We start from the raw sequence: 13,142 nt of genomic DNA on the forward strand, positions 1-13,142 counted from the left end.
TGAAATTTGGCGCGCTCCTGATAATCTAAAGATTTGTCGTCTGATGCCTCGCATGAGAACTTCACCGTATCTCTGTTCACTCAAATGCATGTTCAATAATTGAAGTTGCGTCGGATAGCGATGTTGTGGCATCCACTCAGGTGGTTCCAGAGAGACTGCGTGCAATACGGAGCTGCACTGCTTCTTGCTATATGTCCGCTGACAACATGGAGATTGTGGGTTTTCGCAATGTTAGTTGTACTCGCGAGACAAGGGCCTAAATAGAGTAAGCCCACAACTTTATTCACGGCGCAGGTAACATGGTTATAATGCTCGAGAAAAGCCAAAGACTTGATATCACATGGGATGGAAGGGCAAGTAAATGGTGGCAATAACAAGGGATAACAAGGAATTGCAACTGACGAATAGCGTTCAGCACACACTGTACACTGCCTTGGAGCCAAGCGTTGTTGCAACAAAACTCCGGCAAAGTGGCAACTTTTCGTTATAGACATTACTTCGCTTTACGAAAACATTACGGCCACACACGAAGAATACTACTTCACGCCGAACAGCGTCCAGAAAATAAAGGCCGTCTGCAGTTTAGCTTTCCTGAAACAAAAATGAGGCACGTACAGTTGCGACTTCACGTTACAAACGCTGACTCATTGTATCCAAACTGTATCTCTACAGCTGTATGTAGCCCTCAAGAAAAGTGGAAGCCTTTTTTGTTTTCAACACTCCATTTCAATGTGTCTATTTTTCTGTTTTTGTAACTCTGAGCATAGGCTTTCCATTTCATAGTTCTCGATGCAGCGGTTCTCTCCGTATTAAATTCAACCTACGTCCAGATCCTCCAGGGAGATCGAAACGATAAATATTTATTACATCGCTGAGACCACCACTGCGGCGCGACTGCGAGAACAGGATCAAACAAACTGCCGGACTAAAGCCCGAGTACGAGAGTCGGAAGAAGTCAGTGGGGAGAAAATAAGAAAACGCGAGAACGGACGCTCATCCGCGAGAAATTGCGGGACGACTTCTGGTAGCCTGGCGAGCTTTCTCCAGTACCGCCACACTTGTTCGTTTCCGTCCACGACCCCGGAAAAAGCAAATTCGCTCGGACGGAGGAGAAGTGAAGAGAGTGAGAGAGCAGCGCCGACGTATATACTCGCGCCAGCCCCGAACAACGGTCGTCGAGGAAGCTGGGTCTCCGCATGCATAAGAAAATCAGGTGGATCCTCATAAATATAAACTACGGAGGGAGGAGCGCCCCTCTGCTCTTCACTCCGGTATAGCGACGCTCGCAAACTGCGCTCCTATATTACGGGGTCCGTATACCGGATTCGAATAAGCACGAAAGGGTCGGAAAGGCAAAGTGAGACAAGCTGGAAAAGGAGAAGAAAAATATTCGGGAATGGCTTGGAACTGCGTTTGTGTATACCCATATATGCGCGCGCGCGTCTACTTGTTTGTGACGACTGTACAACGTCATAATTCTGCTGAGTTAAGATGAAAAGGGAGTCCGCAGTGAAACCTACGACGCCTCGAGAGTACGAAATATAGGAGTGAGAACAACAACTTTCTTCTCTCTTCTCCTCTTTCTCCTCCTCGCTCATCTTCCTATCTCCTTCTTCTTAAGAGGAAAGAGAAAAGTGCGGCACGTGTGTACGTATACTCTAACGTAGGAGGAGCAGGGAAGGAATGAAGAGATACTATATATGCAATGGCGGGTACCGTTGAAGCAAGCGCTGGCTTTGTTTCCTTCACGCCCGTTTTTGGTCTTTATTTTTACGCCCTTCTCATTTTTTCAAGTCCTTCCTCGTCGGTCGTGCAGTATGAATGTCTGTCATGGTAATTTCGCGACGCAGGAAACGGAAACTCGAACTGCTCGCTCCGAGTCGCATTTGATTAAAGTTTCTAAATACGGCGAAGTCAGGCGCCACTGGTGAGATATGCATGAAACGGGATGGAGTTCGGGGGAAGGTTGGAGTTCGCGGTACTTGTGTATCTATGCGTTAAGAAGCCCTTCTTTTACGTCCAATCTTCGTTTACTGCTCCATCGCAAGCCCGTAAATTCTCCTTTTCCGCATTATTATGTCCGCCATAGTAAACATGCTGTTGTTTACGACAGGTGCTTCCTTGGCCTGCTTCTTAGACGTATTCCACGTTTCTTTGGATTTGCTTTTTTTTTTCTATTTCCAAATAAAAAGTACCTACCCTATCAATGCGAACTGCGACAACGGCTTTCTACGATGACGCGGTTGTCGATTTATTTTTGTTTATTGGCTTTGATTGCTATATTTATTTTTATTTATTTATTTATTTACAGCTTCCTTTGAGCGGTGCACTTCGAATGCGCTGATCGGAACAGAATAGGTGCAGAGCTGCAACAAACGCAATATTCAAAATCTTGAGTTTATTTCTCGCTGTAAAAAATAAAAGCAAAAAAAAATGCAGATTAAGAAAAATTAATAGCCCCACACACACACAAAAGAAAGAACAGTTAAGCAGCTAAAACATGGTTAAAGCAACGGTCTTGAGATAGAGGCATGACGTTCCGACTGAACGAGGCGTTTAACGTGTTTTCGCTTACGACCTGCCCCCAGCCTCGCAACCCCTTCTTCTGGTGTTTCAGAAACTCGTATAATCTTCTCTCTCACGTTTTCTCTTCGGATCTTCGTATCGCTTGGACACGTCTCCAGGATCACTCCGCTTGAAGGGATGGTTTCGCTTGAAGGTCGAGCAATGAGAGACTGACACAGAGTTCGGCAAAGTGTAAAACGTGTTTATTTCAGGGAACACTGTTGGAGGGACTTGCGTCGTCACCTTCCAGTTTTAATACAAGAGAGGGAAAATCTGGCGTCCCTTGGAGGTCCGTTAGTGATGCCGAACGAGCAAATAGCGCGCAAAAAACAGTAGGGGAGGAGGAGATGACACAAGGGTATTTGTTGTGCATATCATCATCCTTCCCGCTGCTTTGGCGGCTCGACGGTGACTGACGTCACAGCTGCCATGGCAACCATCAAACACACTTCTGGAGAAAGATGTCTGGGTATGTGCTTTCGCGCTAAAGAGTGAGAATGTTCTTGATTTTTTAGCTTACTTTAATGTGGAATGAACCAAGTGTTTGTTAATTATCGTAACTTATGTGAGCCCAAGCGCTGTCTTCACCCGCAGCGAGAGAAAGCAGTCAGCTCACAGGTATGGATGCAAAGGTGTACACTCAATCAGCACCACGCGGCCCATTTTCGGAGATTCGATAACCCAGAGCTTTTCGCTCATACCACTCTTTCTTTCTTTCTTTCTTTCTTTCTTTCTTTCTTTCTTTCTTTCTTTCTTTCTTTCTTTCTTTCTTTCTTTCTTTCTTTCTTTCTTTCTTTCTTTCTTTCTTTCTTTCTTTCTTTATTCCTGCGAACCTTGTACAGGTCCAAGCAGGGTGGAAATATGGCAGAAAACAATAATAACGAAAGTAATAAACATCAAAGTGTGGAGACAGGCAATAATGAATCATTCCAGCGGGAAACTCCGCTTCAAAAAGCGAATAGTTTTAGCATGCATTTTTCGCGTGCTTATGAATTGTGGTCCATGAAACGGCCAATAAAAAAACTTGTCATTGCCGCCATTTCCTTCTGAATATTGTTTCTTTTCTTTCTTGCTTTAATTATTTTTACTGGGGCTAGGTCTAATTATTTTCGCTACCGCATCTCTACGACTGATACAATTTTCCAGGTGATTATGCATTTATCAACAATCCGATAGCTTGTAACACACACACACAGTTTACTTCAATGACTCTCTCTAAACACCCGAATTTTGACCATTCAGAACCGCCGTTTTTTTTTTTTTTTTTTGTATACGTGGCCCTAGGAAAGGTTTTGCAACTGTCAATATAAAATAGCTCTGTCAACAGCCATGGTATACGCATTTAATAAAGTACCGTGTGTTTCAAATTATTTAATAAAAATTTGTTTTTGTTTTTGTTTTGTTTTTTTAGCAGAGGGAACTACTTCTGTAATTTCTGCCCAAGTATAGACTGTGTGGCAAATAAAGTAATATTTACACGATAAACGGCGAGTAATTTATGACTAAAAAACTATGATTAAAAAAAACACATTTTTCTCATCTGAAGTTTTAAAACGAGGGCTAATACCAAACAGGAAGGCGACCTCGGTTTATAGAACGCCTGCCTTTGCACTGTGCATGGTATCAAATATAAAACGTGACACATTCTTAAAAACAATCAGGTTGGCCTTACAACACCGCAGACTGACAAAGTTACGTCGTTTAGTTCTTTCCATTCGGCTTCTTTATTCCTTGCTTGTTTCTTTCACTCCTTTTTTTTTTTTCGTGACTGCTTCTCGGCCAGTGCAGTTAAAAAGGAAGTGGAAGAAATACTTTTTTTTTGTCTACTTTTGTCTACGTTTCTTTCCCATTCTCCAAGGGCAACAACAGCATGACAAATGACGGAAAATGAGAGCATCGTACAGCACATAAATGAAAGAGTATGACAAGTTGCCGAGGTTAAGAAAAGGAGAGATAATTTTTTTTTTATTCCGTTAGTCACATGACTAATACGGTAACATGTGCTGGGTGGAACATAAAATACAGTTTAGAAGCGAAAACAACATGTCGATGGTGGGACCCGAACCCACGACTCCCCAATCAGAGTTAGTGCTCTTACCAACTAAGTTACAGCGACGGCTTTTTTAAGTATTAATTTTGCTTGAACCTTAACCTTGAAAGTCTTCACCAGCGCCCACCTCATCAGCAGCGGCGGACGGATACGTACACCCTGTCTTAGAGAGAGTGTCACATGAAACGTGATCGAAAGGGAGAAGATTGGTTTGGTTTGGTTTGTGGGGTTTAACGTCTCAAAGCGACTCAGGCTATTACAGACGCCGTAGGGGAGGGCTCCGGAAATTTCGACCACCTCGGGGAGCTGTGTGATACTGATATGGTTCTTATGCTACCTGTGGCCTCAAGACCGCCAAAACAACTTTAGCTAAGCTGATAAGCGCCGGACGCGAAACTCGGAGGTCGTGTAGTCGGATCCCACCAACGACCCGTTGTTCCTTCTTTTACTTTGTATTTAATTATTTTTCATTGAGAAAGTATTGCAGTATTAATTCATGCCAGCAGCATTTTTTTTTTTTAAGACCCATCCCCTCGACTTTCTTTGCACCGCTGACTATTGGATTCTTTCATTTGTGCGTCCCAACAATCCGCTCATTTTCCCTACATTTGTCTGCTAATAGCTTACGAGGGTTTTGGTTATGGTAGTTTTGAGGCCGGAGGCAGCATAAGGGGGATATCTACAGTTCCCGAACTACCTTTCAATTACGTTACACTGACACTCACGGTACAAAAAAAAATGCTAGCGGTAAAGCCGCATTCACTCTGGCGACTCGCGAAGGTCGCGTGACAGAGTTTGTGTCAACCTGCGACATGCGCCGAGACACCGAGTGTTCACACCGGTGTGCGACTCGCTTCACTACAACCCCCTCTCCGAACGAGATTTGAACGAAGAGCCGACTTTCGCGCTTTTTCCGATGCCCCACTGTGGTGATGCAGTGGTAAGACGCCCGACTACTGTGCCGGAGTACCCGGGTTCGAACCCGACCGCGGCGGCTGCGTTTCGATGTAGGCGAAACGAAGAGGCGTCGTGTGCTGTGCGATGTCAGCGCACGTTAAAGATCCCCAGGTGGTCGAAATTACCCCGTAGCCCTCCACTACGGCTCCTCTTTCTCTCTTTCCACTTTCACTCCAACCTTCATCCCTTCCCTTACGGTGCGGTTGCGGTGTCCACAGAAAACAAGTGAGACAGTTACCGCGCCTTCCCCTTCGTATATTTCAATCAATTAGTTGTTGTTGTTGTTGTTTTTTTCGCGCCTTTTCGGTCCCTTTCGTCTGCTATACCGCGCTCGGGGTACTGCAGTTGGAACTACTTTCAGGTATGAATACGTGCAATATTTCAGTGAGGAAGAATATCTTATATTTATGCCCATATGCAGGGCTGTTTTAACAGCCAAAAGCGCTCTAGTTCGACGAACACGAAAGCGGCGGTAGTGTGCGCACCATTTTTACGATCTCGCGATGTAGAAGATAACGAAATCGCCTCATGCCCGAGCTTCGGGCGCATTACGAAGATCACGAGTACAAACGCGAGCGAGTGCGCTTTCATAACGTGGACACCAGGCCATGAGACTGTCAAAGGTAACCAACGTGCCGACGCCAATGCCCGAGCATACGCCAACCGGGGGGCGCACAACGACGGGGAACCGGACGCAGTCACTAGACGCTATAGAGCCATCCTTGAACATCAAAGAGCCTTAAGGAGGATCTATCCACCTCCCCACAAAAACCTCAATAGAGAGTAGTCGGTTGCCTGGAGACCGCTACAGACTAACACATACCCCAATCTGAGTCTACTCAGTAAAATCCACCCCACTACTTATGAAAATAAATGCCCACTATGCGGAGAACCCCCTACACTCTACCATGTTACATGGGCCTGTCAAAAAACACAGGTAGCACCAATAAACACCACACCAACACCGGAGCAGTGGGAGGCTGCGCTGTCCTGCTCGACGCCTGACGACCAGCTCAAGCTGATTGACAGAGCGCGCAAGACGGCAAAGGCCACTGGGGCCCTGGACTGAGGGCCCAACCAACGCCGGGAGAATTCCCTTTGTGTAAATAAAGTTTTTCATTCATTCATTCCCTCTCACAGGGATCCTTGACATGTGCGCCCAACAAATGCGTGCGCAGCAAGTCGAGCACACGCGCACGTGTACTCTTGAATTTTCCCGCCAGAGGAAGGAGATTGATTTGATTGATTTATATTAAGGGAAAGGCGCGGTAACTGTCTCACTTGTTTTATGTGGACACCTCAACCGCGCCGTAAGGGAAGAGAGGAAGGTGCGAGTGAAAGTGGAAAGAGAGAAAGGGGAGCCGTAGTGGAGGCCTACGGAGTAATTTCGACCACCTGGGGATCTTTAACGTGCGCTGACATCGCACAGCACACGGACGCCTCTTCGTTCGCCTCCATCGAAACGCAGCCACCGAGGTCGGGTTCGAACCCGGGTACTCCGGCACAGTAGTCGGGCGTCTTACCACTGCACCACCCCGGCGGGGCATTTTTTTTTTTTTTTTCCCCGCCAGAGGAAGCAGGCGGAAGCAGTGTGTGAATGCGGCTTAATACAGGGCATACTACGTCCGCCGCTATAGATAAGGGTGGCACTGGCGAACACTCTGAAGTTTGGGGTACAAGCAACACAATATCCAAAGAAAATTGAAGATTAAACAGCGGTCGCTTTAGCTCAGTTGGTAAGAGCATCGGAAAAGTAATTTGGAAGTCGTTAATTTGGCTTTGAGTCCAAACAGCGGTAAGTTACTTTTTCTTCTACTTTGCACTTGTTTTTTTTTTTTCATTGAGAAATTATGACAGTGCTAATTAACGTCAGCAGCCAAATAAGGTTTTAAAAAAACTATCCCCTGTGTTTTCCTGGGCCTCGCTGACTGTTTGGTTTCCTTAATATGTGCAACAAATGTCTTTAAAAAGTGCGAATTTGTACTCTCATATGGAAGTCGATCGGGTGACGAATAAAACGGAATTGTAGGTACGCTAATTACACAAGGAATGCACCTAAATAAGCTCACAGTTTTGTAGGCCTAACGTGATTTTAATTAATCTTAATATTTGTTAGTCAACATTCGTACGCTATCGCAGCACTGAGTTGTTGGAAATGAAACCAAATCAGCATAAGAAAAAAAAAAAGTCTGTTATAAATATTTCAGAGCGCCTATGTGAATTCCACATGGTAATTCGTCCATGTTATTGTCATACATACCGGTCAAAAAAAAAAAAAAAAAAAAACGCGCGACTAAAATTTTTGTAATCTCAACTACCCTAATCAATTCTCAGATCGCATGGAGTCAATTTCCAGGTCATAAAAATGAAGATTGCTGACATCGCACAACACACGGACGCCACTTCGTTTCGATGGAGGCGAAACGAAGTGGCGTCTGTGTGCTGTGCGATGTCAGCGCACGTTAAAGATCCCCAGGTGGTCAAAATTACTCCGAAGCCCTCCACTACGGCTCACCTTTCTCTCTTTCCCCTTTCACTCCCACCTTCCTCTCTTTTCTGACGGCGCGGTTCAGGCGTCCACAGAGCAAGTGTGACAGATACTGCGCCTTTCCCTTCCTGTGAACCAATTATTATTCTGCTGTGCGACGTTAGTGCACGTTAAAGATCCCCAGGTGTTCGAAATTACTCCGGAGTCCTTCACCCGGCATCTCTTTCGGGCTTTCCGCTTTCACTCCCACCTTCTTCCTTTTCCATACGGTGTGGTTCATGTGTCAGCGCACGTTAAAGATCCCCAGGTGGTCGAAATTACTCCGTAGCCCTCCACTACGGCTCCTCTTTCTCTCTTTCCACTTTCACTCCCACCTTCCTCCCTTCCCTTACGGCGCGGTTGAGGTGTTCACAGAAAACAAGTGAGACAGTTACCGCGCCTTTCCATTCCTATAAATCAATCAGGTGTCGACAGAAAAAAAGTGTGACAGATACTGCGCCTTTCCTTTCCTGTCAACCAATTATTATTAGTATTTTTATTCAGCACCTGAATTATCATTGGAGAAATTGAGGTGAATTTCTTTCATCAAAAGCTTGACAGACACTCATAGTCTGATGCGACCAACTGCCTAAGCATTATGCTCTTCAGCGTGATGTTTCTTTTGCCGTACCACACAATACCTGGATGTTGTGGCAATTTATTTCGCTCTGATTTGGCTTGCTCTGTGACTTTAATACCGTTCCGTTTAGTGCATTAAACACATTTCACCTTATATTTGATGCGCTTTGTTTGGCCAGCCGATGACGTGCGCTCGCTTACATGAACCAATTTCTGCTCTCTAGACACTTCTCACGCGGTTCTCACGCGCGGCTCGCGTTTGGCCAACTCGTTGCAGGCGCCGGAGGTTTTACTCACAGGTTATGCAGATACACATGCTGTCCTTTTCACCTAATCGCACTGTGCTGCTTAGGCAGTAAAAAAAAAAAAAAGTCAGCCCGCCGCGGTGGGGCAGTGCTTACGGCGCTCAACTACTGCACCCATAAATGTGGGATCGAATCCCGGCCGCGGAGGCCGCTTTTCGATGGAGGAGAAAAGCAAAGCGCCCGTGTACTGTGCGATGTCAGTGCACGTTAAAGAAGCCCAGGCGGTCAAATTTTCCGGAGCCCTCCACTACGGCATCTCTCAAAGCCTGAGTCGCTTTGAGATGTTAAATCACAGAAGCCATAAACCATAAAAACAAACAAACCCGAAGATTTCTGCGTGAGCTTGTCAGCTTCCTACACAATGTTTCTTGCGCTGAATTCCACCTCTCCGACTGAGAAGCCACTGTTTGTTTGTTTGTTTGTTTGTTTGTTTGTTTGTTTGTTTGTTTGTTTGTTTGTTTGTTTGTTTGTTTGTTTGTTTGTTTGTTTGTTTGTTTGTTTGTTTGTTCGCTCTTTTCTTTCTCTATTTTTTCATTCTTTCTTCTGTTGTCATGACACCATGATTTCACCTGCGCGAGTGCGCGCAAGTTTTTTTCGCGAACGAGCGCCGCGGAGGCCAAAAACGAACATTAAACAGAAGGCGACTCGTCCACGAATAAACAGCCTCAGATCGGCCTTCCAGGAGTCATGTCCACGAAAGAGTGCACTCGGTTCGGTCCGTCGATTTACGCACAAGAGTCCCGGCGGGAATTCGTCGCATGGATAAAAGGGGAAACGCCGGCGACCCGATCGAGGAGGAATCAAGAAGACAGAATAGGGGAATCACGAGCGGCGCGGAGGGGAAATAAACGGGAAGCAGAGAGAGAGAGTAAGAGAAAGAAATTTTACGTATAGACATCACTTGTCTTCCACCAAACCAACCAACCTATCCGACCACTCTCCACCTCCTCTTGCACTTCTGGTTCCTTCGCCACATACTCGCTTTTGTGCCCCACGAACAGACATGCGATTCCCTGAGCGGCGCCTATCGCAGCTCCACGCCAGACTTTATGCTTTCTTTGGTTACTTTTTTACCCGCGAGAAACAGCAGCCAGTAAGACCTCCCCAGGGAGGCGTCAATTCGATTCTTCAGCGGGAAACAGGAGGGCGGGAAAGAGTAGAACGAGGGCAGCGGCGATGACGAAATAAGGAGCTGCGATTCAGACTATACGACACCCCCAAAACAGCGTGCTAAGCATGTCTCCGACGACGACGTTGCCGGGGGCGACAGGAGGCGATTGAAAAGGAATAGTAAAAGGGAAGAATGGGAAAGGAGAGAACGGGATGCCGTGCGGACGGATGCCAGGCAGAGTATTTGTTCTTTTTTTTTTTTTTTGCTATACCTGCGTCACAGTAGTTGTTTTCGTACTTCTTTTTTCTATTTTGTTTTTATGGGAGAAGGGGGACGGATGTGGGGAGTTGGAGAGTTGAAGTAGTGGGGAGGGGGGGGGGGGGGGGGCACTGAAGCTGCCCGTACCGCATTCGCCTCCACCTGGACAAGTACTCGCACAAAATAGGGAACATTGAAGATACATACTGTTAAAACAGTCACGGCCCAGCTTTTCATGTCCTCGGGGCGATAAAACGAACTACTAACAGGCGGAGTTTTTAAGGAGGCAGCTCCTCAGAAGAGGCGCTTGTTGAATTAGTTGTGGGCGCTCTCTACATATACCGTATAAGTAACTTTGCCTCCTACATTTAGGAAAAGGGAACGCGTATTTTCGGCGCTTGAATCGATACGTTTGTCAACTCCATGTCAGAAAGTCGTCGTGTGGAATGGAAGTACAGAAAAGACGTATTCCGGCTGGTTCCTAAGGATGACCTGAAAGAGACCAAGTGGGTGTAGGTCACATCATTGAGTACGTTCCGTTAATGATAATGAATTCCTTAGTCCAACTGAAGAGAGAGAGAAAGCAAGGAGAAAACATTCACTGGAGGTTTAGATTAGACTAGAGCTGGTCTATAATCACCGTACGCTAGCACTGCTTTATTTGAACTGGAAGTGATTGGGAGCCTTAGTAATAGAGCGCAATACAAATTGGGGGCCTCTTAGCGCACCTCAAGAGGGCACTACGATAGCGACGTGTTCTGAATCCATTGCACGTGGAAAGAATTTGATTATCACAGCGCTTGTATTTTGTCCCGTTGCGCTGTTTTTTTCACAAGTGGAAAGCCAACTTACCCAAGCTGCTGACCTGGTTGATGAGGACGACGATGCAATGTGAAAGACCACTAGACTTAGGCAGGAAACTCCACTTTAACAAACAACTGTGGGCGTTCCTACATGGCCTCCGAGCACTGTGCCTGACTAAGGGTTTCAAGGTTTCTGGTGGGCTCCACTCCCATCTCGAAAGAGCTGTCCTAGGTGGCAGATTTTGCATGTTCGGCCCTGACATGTGGTCTCCCGAGGCCACACAATCCGCCACCCCATCAGTCGGCACGGCACCCGTGAGCTGTGCAATGACAGTGCACGTTAAAAACTTGCCAGTGGTTGGAATTACTTGGAGCCCTCCACCACAATGACTGCCATAGCCTGAGTCACTTTGGGACATTAACTGTCACGAACCAAACGAAACAAGAATGCGAATTTATTGCCCTGTTTTGTTTTTGTTTTTCGCGCCACTTAGATAGGAATAAATCAAGCAAATGTCATATCTAAGCCAGTCCCTTTTGTTATGCTTCAACTCGCGTGTTTCAGTCGTTTGCTTTCGTTGACCGTGCTCTCGCAAAAGTAAGACCAGTAGAACTGTGCGCTTGATGTTGCTTTCATCTTTTTACACTTTTTAAGCAACCGTGCACACAGCTCGTTCCGCCAAAAAGCCGCCGCCGCTGCCGTAGATGCCGGTTGGGAAAACCGAGGATGGTTGATAGAGTCTTGACGTCACAACCACGCGACCTCTCATGGGAATTTCAAAAATTCCACATTCAAATAAAGCTAATGTGGGTAGGGTCTAAACTAAGCCATAATTCGTGAGAAGCATAATTGCGCGCAACGCACAGGTATAGTGCTCCGGCTACGAACGTATGGTTGTTAGTTCCAATGTGTTAAGGGACACCCAACGAGCGCCTTGCTGTGTGTGGCTTTCTTACTAGTGTTTGGGGTGCATACCGATGTTGCAATAAAAATGGCGTTAAAGAATAAATGATTTTAACAAGAAAATAGTTTTTTTTTTTTAATTCGCAGAATGAAAAGGCAGTGTTCAAGATACTATCGGGTCCACTCTTGATACGGAGCTTAAGCGTCGTCCCCATTTTTTAAAATACTCTTAGCAAAAAGTAAAATTAAGGGAACACTTAAGCTCTGCCTTATAGGTATGATGCAATAGCGGCTTCGGGCCCTCTGGGGTGCTTCCGCATTGAGAAATTGATGTAAATGTCAGTTTGCATTAGAACGCGGAGGTTCCATCTGTCTTAGCAACGACGTATCAGGTCTTGAAGTTTCGGTGGCTGTCGCAGGTCAGCGCCACATGTTTTCATCGGCAAGTTTTCGACTCGTCCTTGAAAGCTCCCTTCAAACTAGGCTACAGTGATGGCTTTTCGGCACAAGCCCAGTACGCTCTGGCGTAAAATTAATCACGCTGATATGTCTCTCTTCGATCATTTGGTGCAGAATACCGCTATTTGAGCAGACACAGCTAGTAGGGTCGGAATAATACAACTGTTGCAGGCAAATTGCACTGCAGTTTACCGTGCCGATCGCAATGCCGCAATCCACAGCTCAGCAACAGAAGCAAGCATTTTTTCGCGCTCACCTGTTGCGCTTTTCCTCCACAAATGCCTCAGCTTGTAGGCACTGATTGCGCGCGGAGTCGTCGCTACACGTGGCGTGCGTCAGATAAGGTAGTGAGTGATTAAAAAGAGATATCACCCTGAAGAATTTCATATTCACAATAACTGAGACAGATGCGCGAATACTTTATCGATTCCCGGGCAAAAAAGAGTGTATTTTGACTCACCTGACTGAAGTATCAGTTTTTAGCCCGTGCGTACGAGATTGTAGAGAAAAACAATTGCACATCGCCGAAAACCTTTATCGTGTTATATTTACTTGATCGCGCGCAGAGCCACCAGCACGCGGCTTTGCAGCGAGCAGAAGAGCCGGCAATAAAAAACAAATTGC

Source organism: Amblyomma maculatum, chromosome 3 (assembly GCF_055883805.1).
Source record: "Amblyomma maculatum isolate TAMU_Amacu chromosome 3, ASM5588380v1, whole genome shotgun sequence".
Taxonomy (NCBI): Eukaryota; Metazoa; Arthropoda; class Arachnida; order Ixodida; family Ixodidae; genus Amblyomma; species Amblyomma maculatum.